The 19,513-nt window shown below is 42.7% G+C and overlaps 4 non-coding genes across 4 annotated transcripts; all 4 read left to right on the top strand.

Annotated features, from left to right (window-relative positions):
• Positions 1-2,529: 2,529 nt before the first annotated feature.
• TRNAN-AUU (transfer RNA asparagine (anticodon AUU)) lies at positions 2,530-2,603 on the top strand. Its single transcript has one exon. It is a non-coding gene; the product is annotated as a tRNA-Asn (tRNA).
• A 945-nt stretch (positions 2,604-3,548) lies between these two features.
• TRNAN-AUU (transfer RNA asparagine (anticodon AUU)) lies at positions 3,549-3,622 on the top strand. The gene has a single exon. It is a non-coding gene; the product is annotated as a tRNA-Asn (tRNA).
• A 945-nt stretch (positions 3,623-4,567) lies between these two features.
• TRNAT-AGU (transfer RNA threonine (anticodon AGU)) lies at positions 4,568-4,641 on the top strand. The gene has a single exon. It is a non-coding gene; the product is annotated as a tRNA-Thr (tRNA).
• A 1,955-nt stretch (positions 4,642-6,596) lies between these two features.
• Positions 6,597-6,670, top strand: TRNAT-AGU (transfer RNA threonine (anticodon AGU)). Its single transcript has one exon. It is a non-coding gene; the product is annotated as a tRNA-Thr (tRNA).
• Positions 6,671-19,513: the final 12,843 nt, after the last annotated feature.

Below are 19,513 nucleotides of genomic sequence, written 5' to 3'. Positions count from 1 at the left end.
GTTAAAGCGCCTGTATCGTAAACAGGAAATCCTGAGTTCAAATCTCAGCAGCGCCTAACTGTTTTCTCCATGCTTCCCGAACAATTTTCATCAAACAAGTGTTGAATACAATTTAAGAATAAACATCTGGTTCTATGAACTTTAGAATACGTTATCTTAAAAATTAAATAAAATGATTGGTATTGTGAAGATTTTTGTAGGAATGCATTGACTGAAATAGGGAAAAGAAAATGACAAAGAACAAGATAGAGGTGAATGATCACTCTATTGTTGAATTCAACTAATCCATTCTTCAGCAAGGTATATTTTAAAATGATATGAATAGGGTAAACTTCAAATTAGAGAGGTGTTTTTGAATAAGTGAAGAGTCTTCATTCATCTTAAGTGTTTGAGTAGAGAAGTGTATGAACTTAGAAAAGAATATGAAAGTGAAAAAGCAATATTCTCTTGAACACCATAAAGAAAAGTGTTTCAAAATTAAGAATCTAGTGGGTGCTGTGGCTTAGCTGGTTAAAGTGCCTGTATAATAAACAGGAGATCCTGAGTTCAAATCTCAGCAGTGCCTTGCTTTTCTCATTGTTATATAACAAATCATTTTCATTAGGTCTTATTCCGATACAATTAAAATATAAAAGTCTGATTCATCTTACTGTTGAAAAGATCATCTTAAACCTTATAAAAACCCAAGTATTTTCAAGATTATAGAATGAATACTGTTATTGCAAAATGAAAAATCTACATATCTATGAGAAAGGCGTAGATGAAATTTCTACCTAGATTTGAGCAATATTAATACCTTCATGAAACAAAATTGTAAAGAATTCAAGAAATGAAATTGGGTTTTATAAGAGTACCTGTTTATTAAAACATATTAATCCTTGCGTAGTGATTGAGTATCTTTTTGTGTTTAAGATTACAATACATATAAAGAAGAATGTATAGCAGGAAACACATTTTCATAATCAACAATAAATTATTTATGCATTTTTTACTATAAACATTTGTGCTGTGGCTTAGTGGTTAAAGCGCCTGTCTTGTAAACAGGAAATCCTGAGTTCAAATCTGAGCAGCACCTAACTGTTTTCTCCATGCTGTCCGAATAATTTTCATCAAACAAGTGTTGAATACAATTTAAGAATAAACATCTGGTTCTATGAACTTTTGAATAAGTTATCTTAAAAATTAAATAAAATGCTTGGTATTGTGAAGTTTTTTGTAGGAATGCATTGACTGAAATAGGGAAAAGAAAATGACAAAGAACAAGATAGAGGTGAATGATCACTCTATTGTTGAAATCAACTAATCCATTCTTCAGCAAGGTATATTTTAAAATGATATGAATAGGGTAAACTTCAAATTAGAGAGGTGTTTTTGAATAAGTGAAGAGTCTCCATTCATCTCAAGTGTTTGAGTAGAGAAGTGTGTGAACTTAGAAAAGAATATGAAAGTGAAAAAGCAATATTCTCTTGAACACCATAAAGAAAATTGTTTCAAAATTAAGACTCAAGTGGGTGCTGAGGCTTAGCTGGTTAAAGCGCCTGTCTAGTAAACAGGAGATCCTGAGTTCAAACCTCAGCAGCGTCTTGCTTTTCTCATTGTTATATAACAAATCATTTTCATTAGGTCTTATTCCGATACAATTAAAATATAAAAGTCTGATTCATCTTACTGTTGAAAAGATCATCTTAAAACTTATAAAAACCCAAGTATTTTCAAGATTATAGAATGAATACTGTTATTGCAAAATGAAAAATCTACATATCTATGAGAAAGACGTAGATGAAATTTCTACCTAGATTTGAACAATATTAATACCTTCATGAAACAAAGTTGTAAAGAATTCAAGAAATGAAATTGGGTTTTATAAGAGTACCTGTTTATTAAAACATATTAATCCTTGCGTAGTGATTGAGTATCTTTTCGTGTTTAAGATTAAAATACATATAAAGAAGAATTTATAGCAGGAAACACATTTTCATCATCAACAATAAATTATTTATGCATTTTTTATTATTAACATTGGTGCTGTGGCTTAGTGGTTAAAGAGCCTGACTCGTAAACAGGAAATCATGAGTTCACATCTCAGCAGCACCTAACTCTTTTCTCCATGCTTTCTGAATAATTTTCATCAAACAAGTGTTGAATACAATTTAAGAATAAACATCTGGTTCTATGAACTTTAGAATACGTTATCTTAAAAATTAAATAAAATGATTGGTATTGTGAAGATTTTTGTAGGAATGCATTGACTGAAATAGGGAAAAGAAAATGACAAAGAACAAGATAGAGGTGAATGATCACTCTATTGTTGAATTCAACTAATCCATTCTTCAGCAAGGTATATTTTAAAATGATATGAATAGGGTAAACTTCAAATTAGAGAGGTGTTTTTGAATAAATGAAGAGTCTTCATTCATCTTAAGTTTTTGAGTAGAGAAGTGTGTGAACTTAGAAAAGAATATGAAAGTGAAAAAGCAATATTCTCTTGTACACCATAAAGAAAAGTGTTTCAAAATTAAGAATCAAGTGGGTGCTGTGGCTTAGCTGGTTAAAGCGCCTGTCTATTAAACAGGAGATCCTGGGTTCAACTCTCAGCAGTGCCTTGCTTTTCTCATTGTTATATAACAAATCATTTTCATTAGGTCTTATTCCGATACAATTAAAATATAAAAGTCTGATTCATCTTACTGTTGAAAAGATCATCTTAAACCTTATAAAAACCCAAGTATTTTCAAGATTATAGAATGAATACTGTTATTGCAAAATGAAAAATCTACATATCTATGAGAAAGACGTAGATGAAATTTATACCTAGATTTGAACAATATTAATACCTTCATGAAACAAAATTGTAAAGAATTCAAGAAATGAAATTGGGTTTTATAAGAGTACCTGTTTATTAAAACATATTAATCCTTGCGTAGTGATTGAGTATCTTTTCGTGTTTAAGATTACAATACATATAAAGAAGAATTTATAGCAGGAAACACATTTTCATCATCAACAATAAATTATTTATGCATTTTTTATTATTAACATTGGTGCTGTGGCTTAGTGGTTAAAGAGCCTGACTCGTAAACAGGAAATCCTGAGTTCAAATCTCAGCAGCACCAAACTCTTTTCTCCATGCTTTCTGAATAATTTTCATCAAACAAGTGTTGAATACAATTTAGGAATAAACATCTGGTTCTATGAACTTTAGAATACGTTATCTTAAAAATTAAATAAAATGATTGGTATTGTGAAGATTTTTGTAGGAATGCATTGACTGAAATAGGGAAAAGAAAATGACAAAGAAAAAGATAGAGGTGAATGATCACTCTATTGTTGAATTCAACTAATCCATTCTTCAGCAAGGTATATTTTAAAATGATATGAATAGGGTAAACTTCAAATTAGAGAGGTGTTTTTGAATAAATGAAGAGTCTTCATTCATCTTAAGTTTTTGAGTAGAGAAGTGTGTGAACTTAGAAAAGAATATGAAAGTGAAAAAGCAATATTCTCTTGAACACCATAAAGAAAAGTGTTTCAAAATTAAGAATCAAGTGGGTGCTGTGGCTTAGCTGGTTAAAGCGCCTGTCTATTAAACAGGAGATCCTGAGTTCAACTCTCAGCTGCGCCTTGTTTTTCTCATTGTTATATAACAAATCATTTTCATTAGGTCTTTTTCCGATACAATTAAAATATAAAAGTCTGATTCATCTTACTGTTGAAAAGATCATCTTAAACCTTATAAAAACCCAAGTATTTTCAAGATTATAGAATGAATACTGTTATTGCAAAATGAAAAAAATACATATCTATGAGAAAGAAGTAGATGAAATTTCTACCTAGATTTGAGCAATATTAATACCTTCATGAAAAAAAATTGTAAAGAATTCAAGTAATGAAATTGGGTTTTATAAGAGTACCTGTTTATTAAAACATATTAATCCTTGCGTAGTGATTGAGTATATTTTCGCGTTTAAGATTACAATACATATAAAGAAGAATTTATAGCAGAAAACACATTTTCATCATCAACAATAAATTATGTATGCATTTTTTACTATTAACGTTGGTGCTGTGGCTTAGTGGTTAAAGCGCCTGTCTCGTAAACAGGAAATCCTGAGTTCAAATCGCAGCAGCACCTAACTGTTTTCTCCATGCTTTCCGAATAATTTTCATCAAACAAGTGTTGAACACAATTTAAGAATAAACATCTGGTTCTATGAACTTTAGAATAAGTTATCTTAAAAATTAAATAAAATGCTTGGTATTGTGAAGATTTTTGTAGTAATGCATTGACTGAAATAGGGAAAAGAAAATGACAAAGAACAAGATAGAGGTGAATGATCACTCTATTGTTGAATTCAACTAATCCATTCTTCAGCAAGGTATAGTTTAAAATGATATGAATGGGGTAAACTTCAAATTAGAGAGGTGTTTTGGAATAAATGAAGAGTCTTCATTCATCTTAAGTGTTTGAGTAGAGAAGTGTGTGAACTTAGAAAAGAATATGAAAGTGAAGAAGCAATATTCTCTTGAACACCATAAAGAAAAGTGTTTCAAAATTAAGAATCAAGTGGGTGCTGTGGCTTAGCTGGTTAAAGCGCCTGTCTAGTAAACAGGAGATCCTGAGTTCAAATCTCAGCAGTGCCTTGCTTTTCTCATTGTTATATAACAAATCATTTTCATTAGGTCTTATTCCGATACAATTAAAATATAAAAGTCTGATTCATCTTACTGTTGAACAGATCATCTTAAACCTTATAAAAACCCAAGTATTTTCAAGATTATAGAATGAATACTGTTATTGCAAAATGAAAAAATACATGTCTATGAGAAAGAAGTAGATGAAATTTCTACCTAGATTTGAGCAATATTAATACCTTCATGAAAAAAAACTTGTAAAGAATTCAAGAAATGAAATTGGGTTTTATAAGAGTACAAAACATATTAATCCTTGCGTAGTGATTGAGTATCTTTTCGTGTTTAAGATTACTATACATATAAAGAAGAATTTATAGCAGAAAACACATTTTCATCATCAACAATAAATTATTTATGCATTTTTTACAATTAATGTTGGTGCTGCGGCTTAGTGGTTAAAGCGCCTGTATCGTAAACAGGAAATCCTGAGTTCAAATCTCAGCAGCGCCTAACTGTTTTCTCCATGCTTCCCGAACAATTTTCATCAAACAAGTGTTGAATACAATTTAAGAATAAACATCTGGTTCTATGAACTTTAGAATACGTTATCTTAAAAATTAAATAAAATGATTGGTATTGTGAAGATTTTTGTAGGAATGCATTGACTGAAATAGGGAAAAGAAAATGACAAAGAACAAGATAGAGGTGAATGATCACTCTATTGTTGAATTCAACTAATCCATTCTTCAGCAAGGTATATTTTAAAATGATATGAATAGGGTAAACTTCAAATTAGAGAGGTGTTTTTGAATAAGTGAAGAGTCTTCATTCATCTTAAGTGTTTGAGTAGAGAAGTGTATGAACTTAGAAAAGAATATGAAAGTGAAAAAGCAATATTCTCTTGAACACCATAAAGAAAAGTGTTTCAAAATTAAGAATCTAGTGGGTGCTGTGGCTTAGCTGGTTAAAGTGCCTGTATAATAAACAGGAGATCCTGAGTTCAAATCTCAGCAGTGCCTTGCTTTTCTCATTGTTATATAACAAATCATTTTCATTAGGTCTTATTCCGATACAATTAAAATATAAAAGTCTGATTCATCTTACTGTTGAAAAGATCATCTTAAACCTTATAAAAACCCAAGTATTTTCAAGATTATAGAATGAATACTGTTATTGCAAAATGAAAAATCTACATATCTATGAGAAAGGCGTAGATGAAATTTCTACCTAGATTTGAGCAATATTAATACCTTCATGAAACAAAATTGTAAAGAATTCAAGAAATGAAATTGGGTTTTATAAGAGTACCTGTTTATTAAAACATATTAATCCTTGCGTAGTGATTGAGTATCTTTTTGTGTTTAAGATTACAATACATATAAAGAAGAATGTATAGCAGGAAACACATTTTCATAATCAACAATAAATTATTTATGCATTTTTTACTATAAACATTTGTGCTGTGGCTTAGTGGTTAAAGCGCCTGTCTTGTAAACAGGAATTCCTGAGTTCAAATCTGAGCAGCACCTAACTGTTTTCTCCATGCTGTCCGAATAATTTTCATCAAACAAGTGTTGAATACAATTTAAGAATAAACATCTGGTTCTATGAACTTTTGAATAAGTTATCTTAAAAATTAAATAAAATGCTTGGTATTGTGAAGTTTTTTGTAGGAATGCATTGACTGAAATAGGGAAAAGAAAATGACAAAGAACAAGATAGAGGTGAATGATCACTCTATTGTTGAAATCAACTAATCCATTCTTCAGCAAGGTATATTTTAAAATGATATGAATAGGGTAAACTTCAAATTAGAGAGGTGTTTTTGAATAAGTGAAGAGTCTCCATTCATCTTAAGTGTTTGAGTAGAGAAGTGTGTGAACTTAGAAAAGAATATGAAAGTGAAAAAGCAATATTCTCTTGAACAGCATAAAGAAAAGTGTTTCAAAACTAAGAATCAAGTGGGTGCTGTGGCTTAGCTGGTTAAAGCGCCTGTCTAGTAAACTGGAGATCCTGAGTTCAACTCTCAGCAGTGCCTTGCTTTTCTCATTGTTATATAACAAATCAATTTCATGAGGTCTTATTCTGAAACAATTAAAATATAAAAGTCTGATTCAGGGGTCTCCAACCCTGGTCCTGGCGAGCACCTACCATGCCGGATTTTTGCGACATCCCAATCTGGGGAATCACGGTTCGATCCCCGGCGCCGGCGGCAGAAAAGCCCAGCACCATGTGACTCTGGGAAATAGCTGACGCCGCGGCTGACTCCGGAATCTGGAGATCACGGTTCGATCCCCAGCGCCGGCGGCAGAAAAGCCCAGCACCATTTCACTCTGGGAAATAGCTGACGCCGCGGCTGGGGCGGCTGACTCCGGAATCTGGAGATCACGGTTCGATCCCCGGCGCCGGCGGCAGAAAAGCCCAGCACCATTTCACTCTGGGAAATAGCTGACGCCGCGGCTGGGGCGGCTGACTCCGGAATCTGGAGATCACGGTTCGATCCCCGGCGCCGGCGGCAGAAAAGCCCAGCACCATTTCACTCTGGGAAATAGCTGACGCCGCGGCTGGGGCGGCTGACTCCGGAATCTGGAGATCACGGTTCGATCCCCGGCGCCGGCGGCAGAAAAGCCCAGCACCATTTCACTCTGGGAAATAGCTGACGCCGCGGCTAGGGCGGCTGACTCCGGAATATGGAGATCACGGTTCGATCCCCGGCGCCGGCGGCAGAAAAGCCCAGCACCATTTGACTCTGGGAAATAGCCGACGCCGCGGCTGGGGCGGCTGACTCCGGAATCTGGAGATCACGGTTCGATCCCCGGCGCCGGCGGCAGAAAAGCCCAGCACCATTTCACTCTGGGAAATAGCTGACGCCGCGGCTAGGGCGGCTGACTCCGGAATCTGGAGATCACGGTTCGATCCCCGGCGCCGGCGGCAGAAAAGCCCAGCACCATGTGACTCTGGGCAATAGCTTGCTTAATCTTCCCGACGGCCCCTAGCGACCCTTACGGGTGACTGTGCGCTTTGCAAATGTGGATTATTATTATTTGGGCCGATTCCGATCCGGTTCGTAAAAGCACATCCGCCCGAATCTGTCGGACAACCATGTACGCCCGGGGGGGGAGGACTGCCCGGGACCCGTGGAGCCCTTCCCGGGTAATTTGCCATGCCGTTGGCCTCCTGGAGATGGGTGCCCCGGACGCCCGGGGGAGGTCTGCCCGGGACCCGTGGAGCCCTTCCCGGGTACTGTGCCATGCCGTTGGCCCCCTGGAGATGGGTGCCCCGGGGGAGGTCTGCCCGGTGGGTGCCCCGGACGCCCGGGGGAGGTCTGCCCGGGACCCGTTGAGCCCTTCCCGGGTACTTTGACATGCCGTTGGCCTCCTGGAGAAGGGAGGTTTTTTCCCAGGCACATCTCATCTGGTCCCCCCTGGGCGGAGAACTGCAAGAAGTGCCTGGGCATACCTTGTCCCTAGTAATCCGGAGGAAGGCTACCCCTCTTTCTTCGAATCCGTGCGCACCGAGTGACAGAGGAGACCCAAGGCTCGAAGGTACCCGACCTCCTGGAGCCCTCGCTGGGATCCGGGAGGCAAATGGCACCTCATCGGGACTTCCAGGGAAGTTCGGCCATCTGGTCGCTTCCATAGGAAAGCATTGCAGGAGACCAGATGACCGAGGCGATCCTGGAGACCAGATGGCCGAGGGGATACGGGAGACCAGATGCCCGAGGGGATCCCGGAGACCAGATGGCCGAGGGGATCCCAGAGAACTGATGGCCGGGCACGAGAGTCAAGCCAGCCGGTGCCACTCTGTGCCCCGACGAAAAAGGGAACTGGCGCCAGGGAACGGCAAGGTGGGGACCGGAGGCCCAGGGCCGTGGCACCCGACCTGGGGCCCGGACAGGCCCCTGGACCCAGCCTAGGCTCCGATGCACGGAGACGCAGGGGACGCCTTCCCGGGCCCTCCGGACCACCGTCACGGGCACCCTGCCACGCAGCAGGACTAAGGACAGAGCCCGGGATGGGGAGGCCGCCCTCCCCGGGCCCTCGGGGGCCCCGGCCGATGCTCCTGAACTCAGCCCAGCAAGGGGAGGCTTCCCGGGCACAACGGAGCCCCGTCTTGGGCCTTTGGCAGTGCCGCAGGCCGAGAGACAGGGCCCGGGGCTGTGGCACCCGACCCGGGGGGCCCCGCCGGGCCCCTGGACCCGGAATGGGCTCCTAAGCCCGGAGGCGCAGGGGAAGCCTCCCCGGGCCCTCCAGACCCCGTCCCAGGCACCCTGCCACGCAGCAGGACCAAGGACAGAGCCCGGGATGGGGAGGCCCCGGCCGGAGCTGCTGAACTCGGCCGAGCGAGGGGAGGCTCCCCGGGCTCGAAGGAAACCCCGTTCTGGTCCTTTGGCAGTGCGGCAGGCCGGGGGACCGGGCCCAGGGCCATGGCACCCGACCCGGGGCCCGGCCGGGGCCCCCCGGACCCCATCCAGGGCTGCCTGCCACGCGGCAGGCCCAGGGATGGATCCGGGGCTGGGGCGGCATCCTGGCATGTCCAGCTGCCGGCTGAGGAACGCTGGGCCGAGGGGGGTCCCAGAATACCTTGTCCCTACCAATCCGGAGGAAAATTACCCCCATTTCTTGTAATCTGAGCACACAAGGTGACAGAGGGGACCCAGGGCGCAAACGTGCCCGACCTCCTGGAGCCCTTGCTGGGGTCCGGGAGGCGAATGGCACCCCATCGGGACTTCCAGGGAAGTCCGGCCATCTAGTCGCCCCCCATAGGAAAGCATTGCAGGCGACCAGATGGCCGAGGCGAAAGGGGCGACCAGATGGCCGGGACCGAAATGACACCCAATCTGCCTGCCCCGGGCCTGTAGGTGGAGTTCTGGACTTTTTGGTTCCGTCCAGAGGTGTCAGGGTACTACACCCGAAGACCCCGGAGTTCCACCTGCCTTGGTGCACAAATGAACAGAAACACGGGCTTCTCGATGGTGGCGTCAAAGACCAAAGGTTTATTACTGCAGGGACACAGAAGTCACAGAATCTACACACGGGCAGAGACTAGGAGCCTGTTCGATTTGTACAAAGTGGGTTGCTCCTTATATACTGTTTTTTATGCTAGGGGCAAATTCTTTACATGTAATACATTCTCAAAACCTTTGTGTCTAAAACAATAAATATTTGGTGTTACACAGGAACCGTCGATAATATCTGAGGCCAAACATTGCGAAGAGAGGGGTTCCCACTAGTTTGTCACAATTCCCTGTCAATATTGCATTCAGGACCCGGACCGCCTCATCGTAAAGTTCGTTACCTCCCCCTAATAAAGATTCAGAAAGAAAGAAACAGAGCCAGGTGTGGAAGATAGAAAAGTGGGATAAGGGATGTTTGTGAGTTGTAAATGGGCAAGGCTACCGGCTTCGGCCGCCTAATCATGATCAGGTACAATGGACACGAAGACCAGTTTGGCAGGACTGGCCTCGGGCAGAGGAGGCAGCCTTTGTCGAGTCATGCAGCTACAGCGTGATCTGGTTTAAGGTGCACGTGTCATGTAAGAGGTGAATCTCCGGCTAAGGCTACGTGTCCTTAATCAAAGTGGAGTGAATGAAGTGATCAGAGGCTATTGCATATGTGAGGGCAAGGAAACACAAAATGGCGGCCATGATCTAAGATGGATGCCGTGGGTATATCAGAAATATGTCAATGGAAGGAGTGCTCTTGCTCGTAGCGTAGCGAAAACACTAGGATATACTAAATGGATCATTTGCGGTTCACTGATACCAATATTATGTATTTCCGACAAACTTGAAAACACGGGTTCAAGTCGTCACGGAACCGTCACGGAACCTCAGACCCTCCTTTTGCCCTTACATAGGCAATTACTTAGTCTATGTCAGAATCTAGTTCTATGCTCATCAGGTCAGTGACATGTTGTTGTATCATCATCCTTTCTCGTGTCTTTTCTCCAAACGCAGGTGGTTTTCTGAGACAAGTTGCAGCACAAAGACTACACAGAGCAGGACCACACTGGATAATCAGACAACATGAGAATAGGAATACTAGGATGACACCAATGACCATTAGAACCTTCCATCCCCACGCTGAGATCAGAGTCCAAAACCACTCCATGAAGGACCAGTTTCCCTTGTCTACATGTATGGAGTCTGAAATCTTGTGCAACTTAGAGATCGCCTCATAGACTGTTGGAGCATTATTAGGAATAAAGACACAGCAGCTCGATTGGATCATTCTGCATACCCCACCTCGATCTGCAAGTATAACATCTAGAACCATACGGTTCTGCAACGTCATGAGCCTATCCGCCTGAAGCTCAGCTGTCAGATTGCTAAGGGCACCAGCAGTTTCAGTAATAGTAGATTCAACTACCCGTGTTAGCTGACGTATGTTTCTACTATTGGCCATAGGTCCCCAGAACGGAAGGAAGCCTTTGAAGAAGTCTCCGGCTTCCTGACCAGCGGTATCTTCCTTGCTGAAGACACCTCTCGCTACTCTTGTTCTGTGGTAATCAGGTGAAGCAGTGTATGTCGGAGGCAATAATCGAGCAATATAACATGATCCTGAGAAGTCGGCAGGCAACCATGTATAAGCTCTGTCTCGACAAATGAAATAGGTACCCCTAGCAGTAAGAAAAGCAGGGGAAGAGTTAGCCGGAAACACATAAGTCTCTACGCACTCACTCCTCCCTAGCTGAGCTCTCGGATTTCTCCCATTACCTTGCAAACAGACCTGACCTCGGTGAGGTACGACCCAGATTGGAGTTGAGCTTTTTCGCTTGCTTTCTCCTAAACTAAGGCGATACTCTGAAGTATTCCAACTTAAATATACTCGCAATTCGTCTCTAGGGTATGATGGAGTATTATTGACGTCCTTGACCATGTCAATAATTCCCTGGACTAAAGCTTTGTTAGCAGAGTTATATTTAGTGGAACGCGGTGGACGTGGAGGATAGGTTTCAAGGGCATAAGCAAAGATGGTTTGGAAGGCCTGAAATGATCCATTATAGCTGTAAGGCAAAACCAAATAGGGAATACCTTTATCCATAGTGTGAGGTATCAAGCCACACACCCAGCAGTCTGTAGTGTTAACTACCAGTTGGTGTTGGTGCAAGAGCTGTACAAAAGTGTTGTTGGTAAATTCTGAGCGTCTGGCTTGCTCATGTTCCGGAAACGAGTGAAAAGAGTGTATAGAAGAAATAGTAGAAATAGCAGGATCAAGGGGAGGTACTGTAGAAACTGGCACAAAAATCAAATTTATGCTAAAGACGATTCCACCCACCAATGTTGCTAAAACAATCAAAAATGTAACGGCACATTGCATCAAGAAACATTTGCTGTGAAGAATTCTATTAAGTCTGTTTCTGCGAACGTAAATCACATTCTTTCGTTGTAGCGCAGGAAGCTCCATCTTCTACAATCCGCTCGCGACCACTGATGATGTGTACGTAGATGAAAATGCCTCTATCAGCCCTGGGAGTTCCCAGAACCAACAGAAAGATCGACCTTGTGTCAGACCCCTGCAAATTCAAACTAGGCACACAGCCACGACCCTACGGCTACCCAGACGGCAAGGCAATTTTAAAAACAATAAACAATAGCAAACTTCCTGGCTGAAGGCAAAAGGTTCAATATATCAAAAATCACAATATGCAGTTGCCTGCTTTATTTGTCCTTTTTATGGCTTCTAAGGTTGTATTTCTGCTTCGCTGGTACTGTCTGATCGGAAAATAGTGTATTACTAGCAGCTGTTGCAGAGTTTAAGTTCGCAGATAGCAAAGTTTCTTCTGATGCTGGAGACAAATGTTCAGTGTTCAAAGGAGTCTTTTCAGGAGGAGAGTCAAGTTTCAAAGTGTCAGTAATTAAATCGGCATCGCTGAAAGGGATAAATTTCGGAGTGATTTCAGATTCGGAGGCACCAATTCCCTTCTTCACCCAGTCGTCGTAAGGCAGCGGCAACGGAGCACGCTTTACGTGAGAAGCGTGAATCCAATGCTTACGGCCAGCGACACGTACGGCTGTCCTCGTTGCCAGCAGGACCTGGAAGGGGCCGATGTAGCGAGGCTGAAGATTCTTTGTCCTCGCGAAGTTTCTGACCACCACGTGGTCGCCGGGTTTCAGCTGATGCCCTGGACTCTCCGGAGGTTTTGGCAAAGCATCGAAGACCTGTTGATGAATAAGACTTAATTTAGCAGTCAAGTCGTAAAGGTAGTCTATCAACATAGGATATTCAATGGAGCAAAATTGTTTAGGCCTTGGCACACCCCAGATATTTGCCGGGCGGCCAAACACAATCTCATATGGAGAAAGCCCTATTCTAGAATGCACTGTTGCTCTCGTTGATAACAAGGCCAAAGGAAGTGCGTCTGGCCAGGCTAAACCTGTGGATGCTTGTATTTTGGCTATCTTAAGCTTCAGAGTGCCATTGTAACCCTCGACTAAACCAGCAGATTGGGGATGGTTTGCACTATGGAATTTTTGTTTCAATCCTAGACCGGCACACACACTCTGCATAACTTTCCCTATAAACTCACTTCCATTATCTGACCATACAATCCGTGGCATTCCATACCTAGGGAAAAATTCCTTGAGAAGAATTTTGGCAGTTGATAGGGCAGTGTTGTCTTTTAGTGGATATGCTTCTATCCACCTGGAAAAAGCACAAACTACCACCAGGACGTACTTTAAATTGTTGCAGCGTTCCATGTGAATGAAGTCTAACTGAATCACTTCAAAGGGGCAGGAAGGAGGAGCGAAATGACCAGCTGGAGTTGGAGTTCCCTTGCCAGGATTATGCATCAAGCACACCATGCAATTTTTCACCACTCTCTCTGCACACTTACTGATTCCCTCATTCTTCCAGACCGGAGCCAACATCTTACATATCCCTTTAGAACTTATATGCGCTACTCCATGTGCCATCGTCACTACTGCAAGCACATACGCATTAGGCAACATCCAACGCTGCTGTTCTGTCAAATCAATCCAACATCCATTCGAGTCCAACTTGCCCGTACTTTCTCTCCATACACGTTTCTCTTCCTCAGTCGCTTCTTTCTGAATCTCTTTCACACTTTCCATAGTATCCTCACACATTCCAGACTCAGCAATCCATCTTGCAGACGTAGCAACATACATTCTACTCATCGTGTCTCTAGCTGTCTGTTTAGCAGTTTCATCAGCAAAGGCATTCCCACGACCAACATCATCCGTGATTGCTTTATGAGCACTGCACTTCACAATCGCAACTTCAGTCGGCAAGGTTAGAGATTCCAACAAGTCGTTAACTAGCTGACCATGTTGGATCTTAGTCCCATGGGACGTAATGAAACCTCTTTCTCTCCACAACCGGCCAAAACTATGGGCCACGCCAAATGCGTACTGACTATCTGTAAACACATTCACTCTCTTTCCCTTAGCTAAGACACACGCTCTCGTTAGAGCTATTAATTCTGCAGCTTGGGCAGAATTCTGACTCACTCTTGCAGTCTCCACAATCGTCTTCAAAGTCGTTACCGCGTAGGCAGCAGTCACGTCACCATTCTCCAATTTAAAACATGACCCGTCCACATACAGCGTACCATCTGGGTCGGATAGAGGAGTATCTTTTAAATCGATACGCCCTTTTGTCTCTTCCTCCGTTTTGAAATAACAGTCATGTGGCTCAGAATCACTCGACTCTTGATCAGTCGGCAACAATGTTGCTGGATTCAATATATTGCATCTTTTGATCTGAATATGACTCGCTAATAATGTCAGCTCGTAACCAGATAATCTCGCACTAGTAAGGTGTTGTGTCTTCGTTCGGTTCATGAGTGTATCCACTGCATGAGGAACCATGACCACTAGCATATTGTTCATCACCAAACCAGCAGATTGTCGAATGGAAGCCGCAGCTGCCGCTGTAGCCCTCAAACAACTAGGTAACGCTCTGGCTACCGGATCTAATGTTGATGAAAAATACGCACAAGGGCGTTGTTTATCACCAAACTTCTGTGTCAGAACACTCAACGCGCAACCTTCTCTTTCGTGAACGTAGAGCGTGAATGGCTTGCTGTAATCAGGTGTACCCAATACAGGAGCTGAACACAGTGCTTTTCGTAATTCAGTAAAACTCTCTTGACATTCATCAGACCATGGCACCGGACTCGGAACATTTTTCCCAGTCAAAGCTACCAATGGTTTCGCTAAAAGAGAAAAATTTGGGATCCATTGCCTACAGTAAGAGGTAATACCTAGGAAGGCACGTACTTCTCTCTGTGTGCGCGGAACACTCATCTGTGTAATGGCTTTTATTCTTCCTGGGGTCAACTTCCTTCCCTCCTTTGACAAGAGATGACCTAGGTAGGTCACTTCTTGGCAGCAGTATTGCATCTTGGAAGGAGACACCTTATGATTCAAATTAGACAAATGATGCAATAGGGAAATTGTAGCTGCCTTGCAAGTTTCCTTGTCATCGGCAGCCACTAAAAGATCGTCTACGTATTGTACTAGGGCAGAACCTGGAGGAAGGACAAAGGAATCTAGCTGACTTTTTAAAGCTTGACTATAAATGGATGGACTTTCACAATAGCCTTGTGGAGCGCGTTTAAATCTGAAACTTCGACCTCCTAAACAGAAGCCGAAAATATCCCTACTTTCTTCGGCTATCGGAATGCTAAAGAAAGCATTCTTTAGATCAATAACTGAGAACCATGTAGCTGTAGCAGGAATCAATGTTAACAAGGCAGTAATGTCTGGCACTACAGGAAACTGCGGAATTACAATCTTATTAACTTCTCTAAGGTCTATGACAAACCTATAAACTGGAGGTTTTGTAGGGTCAGTTCGCTTCAGAATCGGTAATACAGGACTGTTACAGACATTTCCTCTAGTTTCTTCAACTACACCCTTCTTAATCAAGTCTTGCACAATCAATAAAAGTGCACGCTCACCTTCACTCGATATTTTATACTGGGGAATTCTTGGAAATTTCACATTTGCTTTCAAAGTTACTACATACGGTGGAATTTCTAGGAGACCTACATCATTAGGACCAGTCGCCCAAAGAGAATCAGGGAGTGAACGTAGCTCCGGCGGGAGTGCGTCCATTGACAAGTACATCGGAGAGGTGATATTTTTACCCAGTGTAAGCTGTACTCCTTCCGGAGAACAGTACAATGTCGCATATAGTCGTTTTAACAAATCTAAACCAAGCAGATTTTCATTACAACCTGTCGTCAAAATCAGGGGTGCTTTCAATTGGCACGGTCCAACAGAAATAGACAAAGGACCAGATATCGGGTTGTAAACAGGGGCGCCTGAAAAACCTACGGAAACATTTGTTGAGCCAGACAAAGGTGCGCCAGGGAGTTTCGCATGCATGATAGAACTTTTTGCGGCACCAGTATCCAACAGAAACGGTTCGACTACACCTGATGTTGCTACTGCGACATAAGGCCCACTCTGATCCACTGGAACTGATACTACTCCCTCTCTCTGTCCATGGCTGTCCTAGTACCCATTTTGTTGAAAACCCTCATCTACTTCACAATAATCTTCAACAAGATATTGCTGTGATCTATTTTGCTGAACAGATTGTCCATTTCTCTGATCAAAGTGATTGGAGGGACGATCATTCGTTTGTGGAGGCATAGCACCTCGTCCTCGTCCTCTAGAATTCTGCACAAAACCACCACGACCTCTCTGAGCTGCTGCTGCATTATTTTGCGCTAAGATCGGACATTCATTTTTATAGTGACCCTCTTTCTTGCAGTATGCGCACTGATTCCATTGATATTGAGGTCTTGATGTACTATAATCTGTCCTTTGGTATGAGTTTTGCTGCGTATTAGTCTGATTCGTGCGAGGCGGATACGCCTGCTGCAAAAGAACTTTAGTTTTTAAATCTTTCGTTTTCTTTTCTGATTTTTCCTTTTCCTCTTTATCTCTATTTTCGTAGTACTGCGCAGTCGCAAGTATTTGCGCTGTCGTAGATACAGCCCACGCACTTTCTGAGTCTTTTAATTTATTGCATAATTCAGGTAACAAATTATGCACAAATTTATCTACAAACAATCTTTGTCCTCCTTCTGTACTCATGTCCTGACCACTATGATCCACAAAAGTCTCTTCGAACCTCGTGAAGAAGTCCGAGACACTTTCGTCTTTCTTTTGCCTACATGCTGACAATTTGTCCCAATTAACACGCAATGCTGGCATCAGAGTCTTCATTAGATCAATTATTCTACCTGGCAGATTAGCGATCAAAGGTTCAGGTTTCGCACCACCTATTTGTTGATTATCTGCTGCAGTGATAGCTGCCCAATCACCACCTAAAGCAGCCTGATGATCCTCTCTACGAATTTTAGCCCACACTGGTTGCGGAACTACATTACCAAACAACATATCAATGTCGGCTAAGTTCATTATACAAGCCTCAACTGTCTGTGTTAATTCCTTGTAATATCCGGCTGGATTCTTACGCGGATCTGGCAAGGCCTGTTTCACTGCTAACACTTCTGCTCGCTTCCATGGAATGTGTATCCACACTCGTTGGAACTGTGCTGGAGCAGCTGCAATTCCTGCATTATCATCACGTTGTATTGCTTCGCGCCAAATTGGAGGAACCTCCCTCATAGGATATTGGCGACTTAGCTTCATTTTACCTTTCTCTAAATCTCTCGGTGAACGAAGAGATGGATCATTCCTAAAACTTAAAATGAGTTCCATCGCTTGTTTTATTTTCTCACCCACTATCATTCCAGCAGCAAATTCCTTTTGAACCCTAATTAAATCTTCTAAATCTGATTCGACATCGTCTTCTTCTATCTCTTCACGTAACAACGAGCACATCTCATCAAAGACGTATCGTTGCGTTGGTTCTCCCCACTGCATAAATGTGTCTAGCACATCTCTTGTACTATATCTTCTACCCTTCGAAATCCATCTGAGAGCCGTGGAGTCTAAAACTCCCCGTTCCTCAGTACTCGGAAGCTGACTCCGTCTCTGTACAGAGTCAGGAGTAGGAGTCTTAATCAAAGTTTTATATATAGGAGACAGCATATTAGTAACCGAATCAGTGATTCTTCGACGAACAGAAAGTGGAGTTAGTACACTCGCAGACATAGAAAATGCAGTGGAGGTAGGAATAGATGAGGAAGCAGTAGGAGTATCGAGGAAAATAGTTTCTGGAGCAGTAGGTACAGAGGTAGGTATAGTGGTTGGCAGTGTAGGAAGAGGAGGAGCTGTAGGAACATTCACATTCATCACAGGAAGTATAGGAACTTGATTCTGAGGGATAGGAGCAGGAGCACCAGGTTGTCCAGCAACCGGCACTTGAACATTCGGGACGAGTGGAGCCGTAGCACCTTGTGCATACGGTGGAGGTGACCGTAACAGATAAGATAGCAGAGGATCGTTTTCTGAGTCCTCCAGTATCTTAGCCATTTTCGATGGCAAGGCAGGATAGCACTTGTCAATCGCTAAGTTATGCTCTCTAATGGCTACATCTATGACCTTCTCACACTCGTTAGCCTGCAACTGTTTAGTCGCTTGCTCTAGAGTTAACTCTTCTTGTTCTTTCTGCTCTTTCTTCAACCTTCTCATTTCTCGCTGTTTGGATTCTTTCCGCCAATAACGGAAGGAATCAAACATTGCCGGCCGGGCTTTCTTCTTGAACAATTTCGCTTCTAAATTATCGAGAATCTCTTGCTCAAAACTACCATGCAGTGGCCAACTAAGGACACCATCCTTCTTACAATAGCGGACCCATATCTCATTATAAGTTATAGGACCCACGCCATACTTACAATATAAATCATATAGAGGAGTCCCAATCGGAGGAACCAGACAAGAGTCCTCCAATCGCGAGTCACTGTTGCAACTAAAACAAGACAACATTTTCCGACTTACCATTTTCAGTCCGGAACACAAAAACAAACAAACACGGAACAAATATGTGCACTCGAACCAAGAACTTAGGCCTACCAAAACGAACTGATGTATCGATACCCAAAACTAAACCAAATAGATTATCGTAACTAGAACAACCAGTGATAATCTAACAAAACCAAACCAAACCAAGAACCGATCAAGGATTTTTAACAATCCTCACAAAAGTAACCAGCTAGCTATCACTAAATACTTAACTGAGTCACTGAAGACGTCACCAAGGAGAAACCCGTCACGTTTCGCCGTACTAAGGACTGCACCACTTCGGGTCCAAGACAGGGCGACGGTCAAGGCAACGGCCCACTGCAGCCGTCCTGAACGGGAAACCCTCGTGGAAGAGAACTTCGGGCCACTTTTGCGATATGCCGGGATCGATGAAGTGGGGCGCCTCCCTCAGGAATCTTCATACGAAGCTTCTCGAACTCTTCAGGCTTTTGGACCGGTACCGAATGACGTCGCCCCACGTTGGGCGCCAATTGGAGTTCTGGACTTTTTGGTTCCGTCCAGAGGTGTCAGGGTACAACACCCGAAGACCCCGGAGTTCCACCTGCCTTGGTGCACAAATGAACAGAAACACGGGCTTCTCGATGGTGGCGTCAAAGACCAAAGGTTTATTACTGCAGGGACACAGAAGTCACAGAATCTACACACGGGCAGAGACTAGGAGCCTGTTCGATTTGTACAAAGTGGGTTGCTCCTTATATACTGTTTTTTATGCTAGGGGCAAATTCTTTACATGTAATACATTCTCAAAACCTTTGTGTCTAAAACAATAAATATTTGGTGTTACACAGGAACCGTCGATAATATCTGAGGCCAAACATTGCGAAGAGAGGGGTTCCCACTAGTTTGTCACAATTCCCTGTCAATATTGCATTCAGGACCCGGACCGCCTCATCGTAAAGTTCGTTACCTCCCCCTAATAAAGATTCAGAAAGAAAGAAACAGAGC

This window comes from Lissotriton vulgaris, chromosome 12 (assembly GCF_964263255.1).
Source record: "Lissotriton vulgaris chromosome 12, aLisVul1.2, whole genome shotgun sequence".
Classification (NCBI taxonomy): domain Eukaryota; kingdom Metazoa; phylum Chordata; class Amphibia; order Caudata; family Salamandridae; genus Lissotriton; species Lissotriton vulgaris.
This window is presented reverse-complemented; position numbering and strand designations above follow the sequence as displayed.